A 14,390-nucleotide genomic window follows, 5' to 3' on the forward strand; every position below is an offset into this window, starting at 1 on the left:
GGGCCCTAAAAATTTTTTTTATTTTTGTTAAACTTTTATTAAATCGTTGGTAAATTGGACAAGATTCATTATTTCAATTAATTAGACATTAAAATGTAATTAAAATGGAGTCAAAAAATAGACAAAACAGAAAAAATGGAATCCAGAAAAATTAAAACGGAAAAAACGGAATTTGGGAAAAAATAAAACGGAATTTGGGAAAAAATAAAATGGATTTCATAGGGCCCTACATGTGGACAAAACATTTCTAAGCAACCACCTAAATAACATAATACAAACCATTATTACATAAAAATCAGTTTTATTCACATATCTTGAGTCCCTTCCACAGATTAAAAATGATAATAATAAATTCTCATAGACCCTGAGACTCTCTCTCATCCCTAAGTGTCACTTAATAGAGTTTGAACAAGCGTCACCACATGCACAGCCCACAGTGGCAAGATCGGGTAATTATATAAATCCACTATGACAAATTACTCTTGCTCGTTTATAAATCATTTTCCATCGTATTATTCATCCATAGAGAAGGAACCATGACTCACAGTTCTAATATGCACAGGGTGTGTGCAATAAATCATACACAGCAATCCAATCCATACTGCCAGTGTAGCTGACAATCCGGGCAAAAACAATGTGTGGGAATCAGTGTGGAACGGACAACTAACCTGATTGCTTCCATCTCTTTAAATACTCCTGTATGTTCTGTAAATGCAAAATAACAGTTAAACGCTTCTGTTAATAACTTTCCTGCACAGTTCTGTATAATGAAGAGCTCAAGTACATGATAGTCAAATGCAAGAACAAGGCCACATATTCTTCCTTAGACACTTATCTTTTTTAAGAAGAAGATATACTGTACACGTGTAGCTTTTTGTACTTCCCCTGAAGTCTACTTATACTGTTATAATATTACTCAATGTTTTTCTTGCACCAAAACAGTCATATATTTGTTATAAACAGTAATTTCCCACTTTCTCTCTGACTAAATTAAATTTAATAAAAGCTAGTTAACTTAAATAATAAAAAAATGGCCTATGGTCTTGTCAAAGGAGTAAAGTATATCCATATGCATCTTATTCTGTAGATTATAAAGCTTCAGAAGTTATTAGAAATTAAACACTGTGTCCATGAAGTATGAGCTTACACGTCAGCTTAACCCGGGCCAGGATACACGGTCACCGTGACTGGAAATTGCCAATGTTTATGAAACAAAATGACATTGAATACAGACTTAAATGCAATGCCAACAAGAAGAGATAATGATTTTCCCTTCACATGAAGGATCATAAACATCAGGTTTATCTCAGTTTGAACTGTCACTAATGCAATACAAATATAAATCAAAACTTTTTACTAGAGAGTGTTGACGCACTCAGTGGTCGAAAATGACCTCTTAAAAATTATTGCGTTCAAGTCATGTTGGAACTATCATAATTACAAGACAAATTTTCTGAGTTGGATTTTCCATGTCAACTAAAGAATTATGGTGGGAACCAAAAGGTATTGATCATAAGTTATTAAGTAATTGAGAATGTTGGTGTGGAATAGCAATACAACTCACCAAAACATACTAAACATCTAATTGTATGACCAAAATGTGCGATAGTGCTCTAAAAAGAGAGGTAGAAATATCAAATTGGCCACCACATTAATTTTTCTCCTTCAAAATAACTTAAATGCACATCCAATCATAATTATGGCTCATAAATATGATCCAGGAGTACTTGAATGCAGCATGAGGTCATTTCAAAATCAATCGGAAGCACATTTAACAGTTTACATTCCACCTGGGATTGACGGAATAATATGAATTGCTTAATTCAAGACTAACTGCATAAAAACCTTCTGTTTGGGATTCATGTGTTTGTCATATCACCTCTGGTAACATCAATATTGTGAAATTATGTGATTAAGTGATTATCCTCCTGAAAAGATTTCCCAAAGCAACGTACGTTAGTACATTGCTCTTAACTGGAGTGAATAAGAACAAATTAATCTTGCCCCCTCATATTGAAAATGAAAAATCAAGTCAATTGCATTGTGGGGTGTAATATTCTACACAGCGTGCTCTAAATGCGTAATACACATTTAGATAAATGTACTATAGTAGGTCATGTAGTATGCTAGTATTTTGTCCTTAAAGGGATAGTTCAGCCCCCCAAAATATTCAATTATATGAACAGAAAGAGTGGAAACGTTGTTCAAAATATCTTCCACACAAGTAAGTCATCCAGGTTTGAAACTGTGTCATCCTCCATGCTTGTTTGGTCACTGACTAAACAATACATCAGAGTACGACTGAGATTTAATCTGCGTTTGAATCCAGTGTGGTCACATGTTCTAATTGGGTAATAGATTTAAATGTGAACTCTCACCCTCCATTGAAGACAGCAGTTGTTGTTTCATTATACAGAAACAAAACAGCGAGCAGCCGTGGCCCTACAAAAGACAGAATGAATGTGTGAAGTGTACAGAGGACTGCAGGGTGTGCACACAAGGGAACAAACACTACTGCAGGGAGAATGCGTGTGTTTGATTGTGTGGGAGTAAATTGCATGCATGCATCTAAGGACAAATTTGCACAGATTAATTATTGCATGCTTTAAATAAAAAATAATCGTACTGCATACTGAATGACGTAAAACGTGTAATCTAATATTTCCAAAACTTGTTCACATCTGATCTAATCCACTCTGACTAAAACAAAAGCATAATTTCCATACAATTGTGGCTAGTAACGGATTTTACAACCTATAAATTATATCAGATTTGAGTCAGAAAATAAACATTACTACAACTTTTTCACATATCTGACTGTTCTATTAAAATAAGAAATCACAAAAAAATGTGAATATTAATATTAATTTAATGAAAATATTACTAGGAAGACAAAAAGTCTCTATAAAGAAGATTACAATAAATATGTAAACTATCATGGTTTGCAAAATAATGCTGTCAATTTAACACATTAATTTATTATTTATATTTATTGTGATCTATCACTGTCAGAAATTAAATTTCCTGTAAATGAAAATATTTTCTGGGTTTTTTTTTTTACCTTTTTCTAAGCTTATTTAATATGTATGTAATCTTAAATGTTAAATTCTTAAATTTAGTCAATTAAATTAGGGTTATGTGACACTATAAGCTGTTACCAATTAAATCAGTATCAACCAAAACCATGCAAAGAAGCTGCACCTGAAGTTGCTGTTAGATGCTTTTATGCAGTTTAATGCTGCTCAGAGGGCAGTAAATGCATTTACACAGCAACTGCAATTGCATAATGTAATGAGAATAATGTTTTGAATACAGAAATATGACATGAATGACAAAATGAAACGATACTTGGATTAGGAAATATCGCCAGTAGGTGATTCAGCCGATTTGCTCAAAATGCTGATTCTTTTAGGAATAAAAAAGTGGCTGTCTATATATGGGTCACTGAATCAGTCACTCAACCAATTCATTTAAAAGCTCCGATTGATTCAGGAATGAAGCACCGCTCTGTGCTCCTATGCTGCGAGTCAGTGGCACAACAGTTCTGTGACTTTGGTTTGGAAATTTAGCTAACAGAGAAAATAAAACACACCATTTTGATTGAAAACAATTAATAATCAATATTAATAAAATAACCTGAGCATATTGCCTAAAACAAAAGTTATAACTGCTGCATTGACACTTAATTTGTACAACTGTAGCAGCGGATGACTATTCTTCTTTTGCGTGAAACATAACTGATGATGGCACAATGTTTGATGTTTGGTTGACCAATCAGTGGAAAGAGGCTTTTTGTTCCTGCCCATATAGAGTTATTGATTTGAGTTACACGCCTTGCTTGTAGTTGCTCGTTATCTTGTTCCCTTCCTTACTTTTCCAGCATACACTTCTGGGCAACAAAAATTGGGCCAAGCCAAAAATGGCAAAATATTTAGTAATCTTTTAATGGTCCTAACCATTTTAATCACAAATCACTGGTCAGGAAATTAGCAAGAAATACTGTAGATTAAGTAACTTAGCACATAATAGCCTTCCCCAATTTGCAGACAGTGTTTTTACAGGAAGAAGAGTCAGTGTTGTTCCACTCGATCTTGATGGCTTCAAACTGCTCATGAATAGTTGAAAAATCTCTCCAAGTTCATCTGAGTTTAATGTGAGTTCAAATATTGAGTTCAAATCTGGACTCTGACCAGGAGCATTGTCTTGTTGAAAAATATTATCTGATCATTCCTCTTTACATAACAACTCTTCATTTGTGGGCAAAAAGCCATTCTGCAATATTCTCCTCTACTCCAAAGCATTAAGTGACTTTCACAGTGAAGTACTGCAGCTCACCATGCATTTATTATTATATTTCTCAGCAGATTTTCGAAGACACCGCTCTGGAGCCTCACCATGCAACTCATGTTTCATTGTGATTCATCACTCCACACACAACTTCCCATTTTCTGCCAAAACTTCATTCTGTCTTTGTTGTTTTGAGATAGCAATAGCTTTTTAAGTAGTGCTTTTTAAATTTGCTAATTTCCTGACCAATAATTTGTGGTTAAGACAATTAAAAGCATAGTGTTTAGCCATTTTGGGCTTGGCCTTTTTTTTTTTTGCCTAGGAGTGTATAATCCTCTGTTTGTTTTCTTGGTTGTCCATTCTCATCATTATATGGTGGTTGTTCTGTTTGTGTATCAAGTGTTTAAAGTATTTCTTACAGCTGCAATTAGATCCTTTATTTTTCATTATCTGCGTCATGTCATCCCAGCGTGACACAAATAATGATTAATTAATTTCCATTTAATATTTTATTGACAGCTGAATTGAAAATATAACACACACTGTGAAGGCCAAACGATGTTAGAGATCCAGATATAAGACAGTCTTATTCCTCTGGCTATAACTCATCTGAATATGCAACACTCCATACTAAAATACTCGAGTTACTGTAAACGAGTGATCAGAGTATGACAACACCAGATCTGATGTAATCTCAAAAGATACACAGTTCACATGCTTTTACGTCACTACATAAAAATACACAGTGTTACAAAAGTTGCACAAAAATGAGTGTATTTTTGTCAGTGGTGAGGAAGGGAGTGTTAAATTAATGATTAGCAACACTGATAATGGTATGCATAGCCTATTTTGATTGTGTCATCTCATTCATACAGACTAACATATCATGACACGTGAGCAGATGAGACTTAATTTTCCATACAGCGCGAGCATGGAAGCAGCAACACGTTACGACATCTTCAAGAAGAAATGATTTAAGCTGGACACAAAGATCCACAAGGAACTAGGGAGAAAAGAATATAACACCAAAGGTATTGCAGTAGTACAGACAGACGGGATCAAGCCCTGGCAAACTTCCAACAGCAACAGATCTGCATGTGATGAAATAGCATCAATAGCGAGTCTATGAATATCCTGCATTCACCTGTTGCTAATCCCACTGGCTCCTCAATGACACGTGATATCTGGAAAATGTCCATGTCAGAGGATGCTGTAAATTATGACATTTTCATAGAGGAAGAAAAGACATTTATATAAAGAAAAGAATAACATACAGTCTATTGGCCAGATGCAAAAAGCCAATAAAACTTCTTCCGTCTGGTTTAGCCAAGACTCTTCCCGTGATTTACAGTGGTGAAGCCCTAACCTAATTTTGCGTACTTTTGACTTGTCCATACTGCACCTTATTTTTGTCTTATTTTTTCATTTAACAAGAAGTTACAATCTGATTGATATGTAAAGTGATCAGCCACAGTTCATTAACTTTAAGTTTTACATCTCTCGATTTTCATCATCTCCAAATTCTACTGACAGTTTTGACAATAAATAGATAATTTGATAGTAAAGTTTTAAATATGAGGGAAGAAAAAAAAAGCTAAACTTTGTATTTATCTGATTTTCCTGGTTAAGTTAACATTACATAAAAAGAGAGACCAAATACAACTCTATTTGGTATTTTTACACTATGTAATGTCCTATTTATTAAAACCAAGTATAAATTTCATCAAGTTAGTGTTTTTACGCATTTTTACTTTTATTTCAAAATATAACTAAAGGCAGTAACAATTTAAACATTATTTAAAAACTAATATTCAGCTTTTCTTTTTCACTCATCACAGACACGAAGATGAATCTTTAATTTCTACACTGCCAGATCGCAAACACTGTTACTGTGTCAGTCTCAAACATACGTAACTCTGGAAGTGCTGCCAATAACTGTCTTTCAGGCAGTGTTTAATCATTAAATGGGACAGAAGACAGAAAACACATCACAAGAATAGCATTTCTCTGTGCTTGGTGTCTGGTTTGCCCAGCCTTGCTGACATTAAGCTACAAGGGCAGGGCAGGGCAGAGCTGTGGTTTGTTTAAAGTACAAACAGGTGGAAAGGTTTCATGTAACCATCAACTTTAAAGCCCTGTTTGCAAATACAAAAGATACAATTTGGAGATATTATGTGTAAACATATTAGCTAAGGTCAAAATTTTAAGCTACTGTAAAAATAAAAAAAATGTTTTATGTTGTTGCAACAAGTTCAATGAACAGCATTTATTTGAAACAGAAATCTTTTGTAAAATTATAAATGCCTTTGTCACTTTTATTTAGAATTTTCTGTCATTCATTTTGACAGAAAATTCATTTTTGGGTGAACTAACCCTTTAAGCATCAAATCAGTATATCAGATATTATGTTATATTATATATATACATACATATATGGTGTGCGGTGTTGTTTTAAAATGAGTAGGCAACGTCCCCATTTATATCCCTTATTTCCTGGTTAAGTTCATATTACATAAAAAGAGAGACCAAATACAATTTTATTTTGTATTTTTAAACTATGTAATATTCTATTTATTAAAACCAAGCATAAATTTAATCAAGAGTGTTTTTACGCATTTTCACATTTACCTTCAGACTGATTTCTGAAGGATCATGTGACACTGAAGACTGGAGTAATGATGCTGAAAATTCAGCTTTGCTTTCATAGAAATAAATTACATTTTAAAATATATTCAAATAGATAAATTATTTAAAAATGTAATAATATTTCACAATACAGTTTTTTTTTATCAAATAAATGCAACCTTCCTCAAAACATAAAAATTGTAGTAGTATAGAGTAGTACATTAACATTTCATCAGGGCTGAATGCAATCAGTTAACTGTAAAAATCAAAAGGCTTTTACATTTCCCAAAATGCTCTTAGAAACTTGATTTCCCAGGAAACGAAAGCTTTGAGTTCAGCTCATGTGGGATATAATCTCCAAGATCCCCACAAGTATGATTATGTAGCATTTGATAGGCTTGTGAAGAGCCAGTGAAAGTAAATGTTAATGTTGGCATCCCAGAACCAGACACGTCTGCCGTCACTCTCATTGCTGTTAACGTAACACCTCAATGCCTGTTGATACTTTCATGTGAAATACAGCATCCTGGGTCTGAGCTATAGTCACACAAGCTATTATGCCTCATAAAACAGCAGGTGACCAATACCACAGCCAGAGGAAGTTGCAATTAGGAGGAATGTTGCACTGCTTAACCATCTATATAGACAGACAGAGAGTTTTGGATGTGTGACTCACACAGCTAATTATCATCTACTACATCTACTATCGTTGGAATAAGACAATATTTCCTTAATTGCAGAAATTTCCCTACCACTTTTTTCTAAGGGAAGCTTATCACTTGGCCTGAAAGTTCCACACCTTTAGTTGAAATGTCAGTTTGCAATATAGGATCCAAAACATGGCTAAATCAGCGTAAAACATATGGTTTGTGTCCAAGTGGCCTGTCAAGCATGTATGGAAAGTGATGACATGTCATACAATCAGCTATTTTACCATGCAAGATTCTCAGGGAAAGTGAGGCATTTCCTGATATGAAACATTAGAGGGACAAACTTCTGAACTATTTGACAACAAATTAAATCAAAATGGAAGGTTTGCAGCTTTTAGTGCAAGTCTTTTAGCATCTACATGCTAGGTGTAAGTCCTAAAAGTTGACAGGCATTAAATATTATAATATATTCAGGAAAATAGACCAAATATACAGATGGTTCGTCTTGTTCGCAGAGGCATATGGAATGTGGCAAGTAGCAAAACATGGTTTTGCTGGGCTGTGATGTACACTAAATGCTATTAGCTAGTTAAAAAAAGAGAGAGAACTACCCTTTTAATATATCCTGTCCCAACCTCCTCCTCAACCGGAAATCAATTCAAGAAAGAAAATTGTGTTCAGAAAATATTTCAAGGGTTTTTATTAGAAATGTATAGTAACTACATTTTACATTTTATTAGCATAAAGCTATTTAGTCCAAACTGAGTCAAAAGTGTGTTAACCAAAAAGCTAGTAAAACCCTTGGTTTGTTGTTTAAAAAAAAAAAAAAGAAAAAAGTATGCAGATTAAAAAGTTAGTTTGTCAATAGTTTAGAGGCAGCATTCAATGCAAGAATAGAAGGGAACATTCTCATTGATTGACAAATATTTTAGTGCAGAATAAGTCATCAACACGTTTGGTTCATTTTCCAGAAAGAGAGAAAAGTTCATTTTAAATCCATATATCAGCTAAAAGTTCATTTCAGACGTCACATGAAAATCTAAAAGAGAATAAAGTCTCACAGTTGGCTGGGAAAAAACTGATATGCTACACAATTGATGCCACAGCAGAGCTCCAGGCCACAGGCGTTGTGTGAGAAGTTTTTGGAATGACGAAAAAGTAGGAGTGACATGTCATTCAAGAGCAGAACGCGTGGCGAAGCAAGGCACGGTCTCAGCCCTCTAATGATGTGTTGGGCAACAAATCTTCTTTCCACCAGCTGTTGTTGCCCTTTATCCTTTTATGAATGCTTTTAATGTCTGACTTCATTGGAATAAGTGAGATAAAGGGTGTGAAATGAGCAGCATCAGCTGGTGAAATCCACCTGCTGAGCTGAATTATAATGGGTTGTATTCAAGCCATCAAAATTATGACTTTCAGGCACTGCTATCTTTAATTACACAGTTATTAAGGTCATAATATTGACTTGACAAAGAGGAGAATTAGTTACATTGAACACTAGGGACTGGGTGTGAAGCAGTTCATTTGGGATTTAAAGAGAAACTCAAGAGATATTCAGGCTGGTTTTTACATTATACAAAGCCTTAGGGAGTTGGCAAACACTTATGCAGCCTGCAGTTCAGAAAGATGATGAATGCTTGGGAGGAAACGACTTTTTCAGAGTTAATCCACCTTCAAAAGCCACAAGCCTGCAGCTCTTTTTTTTATAATGCAAGTGCAAATAAATATTATGTACTTATCCATAAATAAGATCTATTGGTGCTGTGCTATTGAAAAATAAACATGACAAAAATAGTTTAGACATGAATAGACAACAGAAAAAAATTACAAGAATATATTTAACAGAGATTTCCATTTCAATTAAAGCACAAAACAATGCAATGATTAATTCAAAATACGGGTAAAACATCTGTGAAAAATCAATATGGAAAATTCCTTCACTAACACAGTATATGATGGCTATATGTGCAGTTACAAATTATATTTCAGCCATTTACATTTCAGGCTGGATGACGCACCTCAACACTCTTCCACTGTAGAAAGGTAAAGTCGCCAATGTCCCAATATGACACTGATATCTTGAGCTGATTTGGGACCAAAGTCTGAACAGTAGTGAATTCGGGAACCGAATCTGCGGCGTAGTGAGCATGAAGTGGAGCCGCGTGCTATCGAAGTCCTGCCCACATTCCCGCAGAATCGGTTAGTATAGTTTACTGCCGAACAACTCATTATGTTAGAGTGAAATAAACAGTTATGGAAATGTAGAAATTACAGTTAAAGCTCCAATCTCCTCTCGAAAATCTCAAAAAAAGCCCTTTGGTGCCTCAGTGACTACTTCACACAGAGAAGCTGTCAATCACAGCTGTCAATCATGACGTAACGTCCCTGTTTTTATAGCATCAAATAACGAACTACAACCAAACTTGTTTTAAAAAAACGGACACTTGAACTAACATCAGCGTGATAAAAACTACCTAAAATGACAGAAGCCATCTTTGGAAAATAATTATTTGAAGTGTAATTTAATTGTTTAGTTTGTCTCATGTCCCATTTCATTACATGCGGAGGGTGGGGATTATGACCTATACTGGGACCAACCACCTGAGGGCGATCAAGGCGCTTTGGCTTCACTTTTCAGGAATTGTGCGGCACACTCTAAAAATGCTGGGTTAAAAACAACCCAAGTTGGGTTGAAAATGGACAAACCCAGCAATTGGGTTGTTTTAATCCAGTGGTTGGGTTAAATGTTTGCTTAACCTGCTGGGTAGTTTTATTAAACTAAACTATTAACTATAAATTACTTGTTTAAAATTAATGAACCCAAATTATGTTGGAAATTAAATTTTTTTTAAATTGCTTATTAATAAATGTTCACCTTTTGCCTCTAGTAATGATGTGTCTGATTTTTAATTTCCAAAATATTTTGGGTTCATTTTAAGCCAGCCATATAGTCATTTTTAAACAATAGTTGGGTTAAATAAAACTGCCTAGGACATTGGGCAAACACAACCCAATCGCTGGGTTTGTCCATTTTCAACCCAACTTGGGTTGTTTTTAACCCAGCATTTTTAGAGTGCACGCTTAGTCTGCACAGGTTTTTTTAATTAATTAAATTAACCCACCTACACAACTGTCTGACCCTAAGCTAGCTATAGTATAAACACACCATAGACCATCTGTTACACACTTTGACATACTTGTTTCCACCCTCCCCCTCAAGTTCTGGGGCCAATGTCAGTCTGGCTTGTCAATTACATTCTATCTCTATCCAACCTAACCACCTGACAGACATGTGAGTCTCTACATCGCCGCCCCTGTGCCCCCTCTACAGGAAACATAATATCAGACCCTACAGCTGGGCCATGTGGACCTGTGAATTAGACAACAAGTGTGAGACAAGGCCACAGCATGCTCAGCCTCTAATCAGTGAGCAGCAGAAATGAGGCGGAGATAGGCATGTACAAATATGTCTATATGTTTAAAAATGCATATTTACATAAAGTGGGAATAACTTTTGCAATCCGACTTTAATCTATTTGTAAGGAATTTATCACAAAAAATATAATTCCAAAACAAAATTTGCAAAAAAAAAAAAAAAATGATTCAACATAAGTCACAGGGTCTTAAAGGATTAGTTCATTTTCAAAAATACATTTCCTGATAATTTACTCACCCCCATGTCATCCAAGATGTCCATGTCTTTCTTTCTTCAGTCGAAAAGAAATGAAGATTTTTTGATGAAAACATTCCAGGATTATTCTCCATATAGTGGACTTTAGTGGCCTCCAGACGGTTGAAGGTCAAAATTACAGTTTCAGTGCAGCTTCAAAGGGCTTTAAACGACACCAGACGAGGAATAAGGATCTTATCTAGCGAAACGAACAAAACCACACTTTCGTATTCTTCAAAAAGCTTACGCTGTATGTCCTATGCCAGGGATGGACAACTCCGGTCCTGGAGGGCCAGTGTCCAGCAGAGTTTAGCTCCAACCCTAATCAAACACACCTGAACCAGCTAATCAAGGTCTTTAGGATTAGTAGAAAGTTATAGGCAAGTGAGTTTTTATCAGGGATGGAGATAAACTCTGCAGGACACTGGCCCTCCAGGACCGGAGTTGTCCATCCCTGTCCTATGCCTTCCCTATTCAACTTAAGCCAAGGACACATTTAACGATTGTAAGGCCGATTAGGAATGTAAATTGAAACTTATTACTGATCACGCTCAAACGCGTCCGTGAATCAGCAATTACAGTCGGCACTCAAATCCCGTGTGTAAGTATTTAAATCTGCTTCAGTCGCAGGAATCAATCACTGTGTGTTCAGCACAGTCTTAGAATGTTTTAACTAGTCGTTCAATGTGTGCTCGGCTTTACAGAACAAACGCAGCGCCAGTTCCATTTTTAGAACAGGGAAGGCGTAGGACATACAGCGTACACTTTTTGAGGAATACGGAAAGCAGAAGCATGTGCAAGGCGATCATTTGTGTTTATAAAGCATATACCATTCTATTTATTCCAAAAATGACCGATCGTTTCACTAGATAAGACCCTTATTCCTCGTCTGGTATCGTTTGGAGCCCTTTGAAGCTACTCTGAAACTGTAATTTTGACCTTCAACCATTTGGGCTCCAGTGAAGTCCACTATAAGGAGAATAATCCTGGAATGTTGTCATCAAAAACCTTAATTTCTTTTTGACTGATGAAAGAAAGACATGAACATCTTGGATGACATGAGGGTGAGTAAATTATCAGGAAAATTTTATTTAAAAGTGGACTAATCCTTTAAACACACATATAAGGGTGATTCCTACACATACATTGAATGAGCAACAGTGCACCCAAGCTCTGGGTTAAGTCATTCTTAACTTTGATCTCCCTTCACGTCAGCTATCATGAAAGAGACATTGTAGTGTGAGAGACTTCAATCCCATTAGCAGCCTTAAGTCTCAAAGCAAATCTTGTCTCATTGACACAGAGCATGAAGCCATCCTCAGTGGTCACAAGCCATTGTCACCATGGCAGCTCACCTCCACCAGATGACCATTTATCAAGGTAATAAAGCACTGCATTCTGGATAAAAAAACTCTTTCAAGAAGATTAGCTCAATGAGCATGCCACGGGCAGTAAAAGACACATTCTGAGGTGAGATAAGCAGGCGGAAAAAGGAAATCAGATAAAACTGTGTAGGGAAAGCAATAAGTGGCCAGGGGCCGGCAGTCTGGGAAACTTACAAAACCATTTCTCTGGCTGTTCAAAAGCATCCTTTTTCTAACAAGACAGACAACATGTCCTGTGAGTACAAGGAGAGACTCCAAGTGCTGTTGACAACATTCAGCAGAACAGTCAGTGCCTCCTCTAAAGCTACATTCACAATACAGGCTTTAATGTTCAGATTTTTCTTTTTACTCATATCCAATATTCTGCCGTATTTGCAAGAGTACATCAAGGAAAAAAGAAAATAGCTAAAGAAGCATCTATCAGTAACTCGCAGCGCACCAATGTTGACAGATCATCAGCTGCTTTGTCCAAGAAAAGTGCCAGTGGCAATGAATGACAACAATAGCAATGTGAACCTGCGCAGTGATGAGTTAAATTAAAGAAATACATGAACTGAAGTCTAATAGTCTATGCTGAGCTCTTTGTACAGTAGTGATTTTGATTCAGGACCCGCATTTTACATAATGTGATGACCTAACACAGTATCAAATTGTTTATTGTACAAAAGTGAACAAAAATGTCCTTAAAATCTTAACATTAAGGGGTAAACAGACTTTTGTGTGTGTGTGTGTGTGTGTGTCTATATGTGTGTGTATATATATATATATATATATATATATATATATATATATATATATATATATATATATATATATATATATATATATATATATATATAGTGTTGTATCATGTCTTTTGGGTCATGTTTTCTTTCAGAGGCGTAGCTTTTTTCATATTTTTCAAGGATGAGAGTATGTCACCCAACCTGTTCACATTGGCATCTGGCTAATTTGGTTAACTACTACCAAGTTATACCTGAAAACAGAGTTAGGACATTCAATCTTTGACGTCAACAACAAACAATATGGGAAGCATTTTCTCCTTCCTTTAAAAAGTTGATTTAGAGTAATTCGCTATCCTTAATACAGTTAATTGCATATTATTTTTTGCATTGTTTGTTTTCTTGACATCTACAACCCCATCTGAATCTCCAATCCACCAAATGTGAACCACATATGAACCCAGATCTAGAGTGATTTACTGAATTAGCCAAAAACAGATTTGAAAGGCTTAGAATCAGATCGGTGACCTTTCCATCTGTAGTGTGCTTTTTTTTGCTGGAAAAAAATGTACTTGACTACTATCATAACCTAATATCTGCCTAGTAACCACAGCATGTGACATCTTGCATATCAGAAAGCCTGAGAGAAGGTCTCTCTTGTCCATTGTCCATTACAGGTTACAAATAAGCTTGCGGACATCAGACAAAACAGCATGGAGGAGATTTCAGCATCACAAAAAGAAAGTTCCTTGCACAAAACACTAGTATAGAGAAAAGGTTTTGGACTCAAGACGAAAGCATAATTAACAGAACACATACATATACCTAAAATTAAGGTCTATATCAGACTCTCTACCACATTCAATTCAATCGACATCCATTTGTAAAGTTAAAAATATCAGACATCATCCAGCAGATTTGATTCACATGATTTATACTGTATCAAGCACTGTGCTGCTTATAAACTAATAAGCTTATTTAGAGCCTGAACTATCCGTATTATAAATTGTTTGACAACCCACACAAAAGGTATTAATCTAGAGGAAAGTTC

At 35.4% G+C, this 14,390-nt stretch overlaps 1 protein-coding gene across 5 annotated transcripts in view; it reads right to left on the minus strand.

Annotated features, from left to right (window-relative positions):
• Positions 1-14,390, minus strand: part of wnk4b (WNK lysine deficient protein kinase 4b) — a 69,414-nt gene that overhangs the window by 53,176 nt on the left and 1,848 nt on the right. Inside the window, exons 1-2 of one of the 5 annotated variants that reach the window (XM_067381650.1) lie at positions 2,379-2,437; positions 669-705 (exon numbers count right to left, since the gene is read on the minus strand). The exons of 3 other annotated variants lie outside the window; for them this stretch is intronic. The gene's annotated coding sequence lies outside the window, so the exon portion shown is untranslated. Of the gene's footprint in view, positions 1-668; positions 706-2,378; positions 2,438-14,390 lie in introns of those variants that run through there. One more of the 5 variants, XM_067381652.1, reaches the window with a different exon arrangement.

Source organism: Chanodichthys erythropterus, chromosome 3 (genome assembly GCF_024489055.1).
Source record: "Chanodichthys erythropterus isolate Z2021 chromosome 3, ASM2448905v1, whole genome shotgun sequence".
Classification (NCBI taxonomy): domain Eukaryota; kingdom Metazoa; phylum Chordata; class Actinopteri; order Cypriniformes; family Xenocyprididae; genus Chanodichthys; species Chanodichthys erythropterus.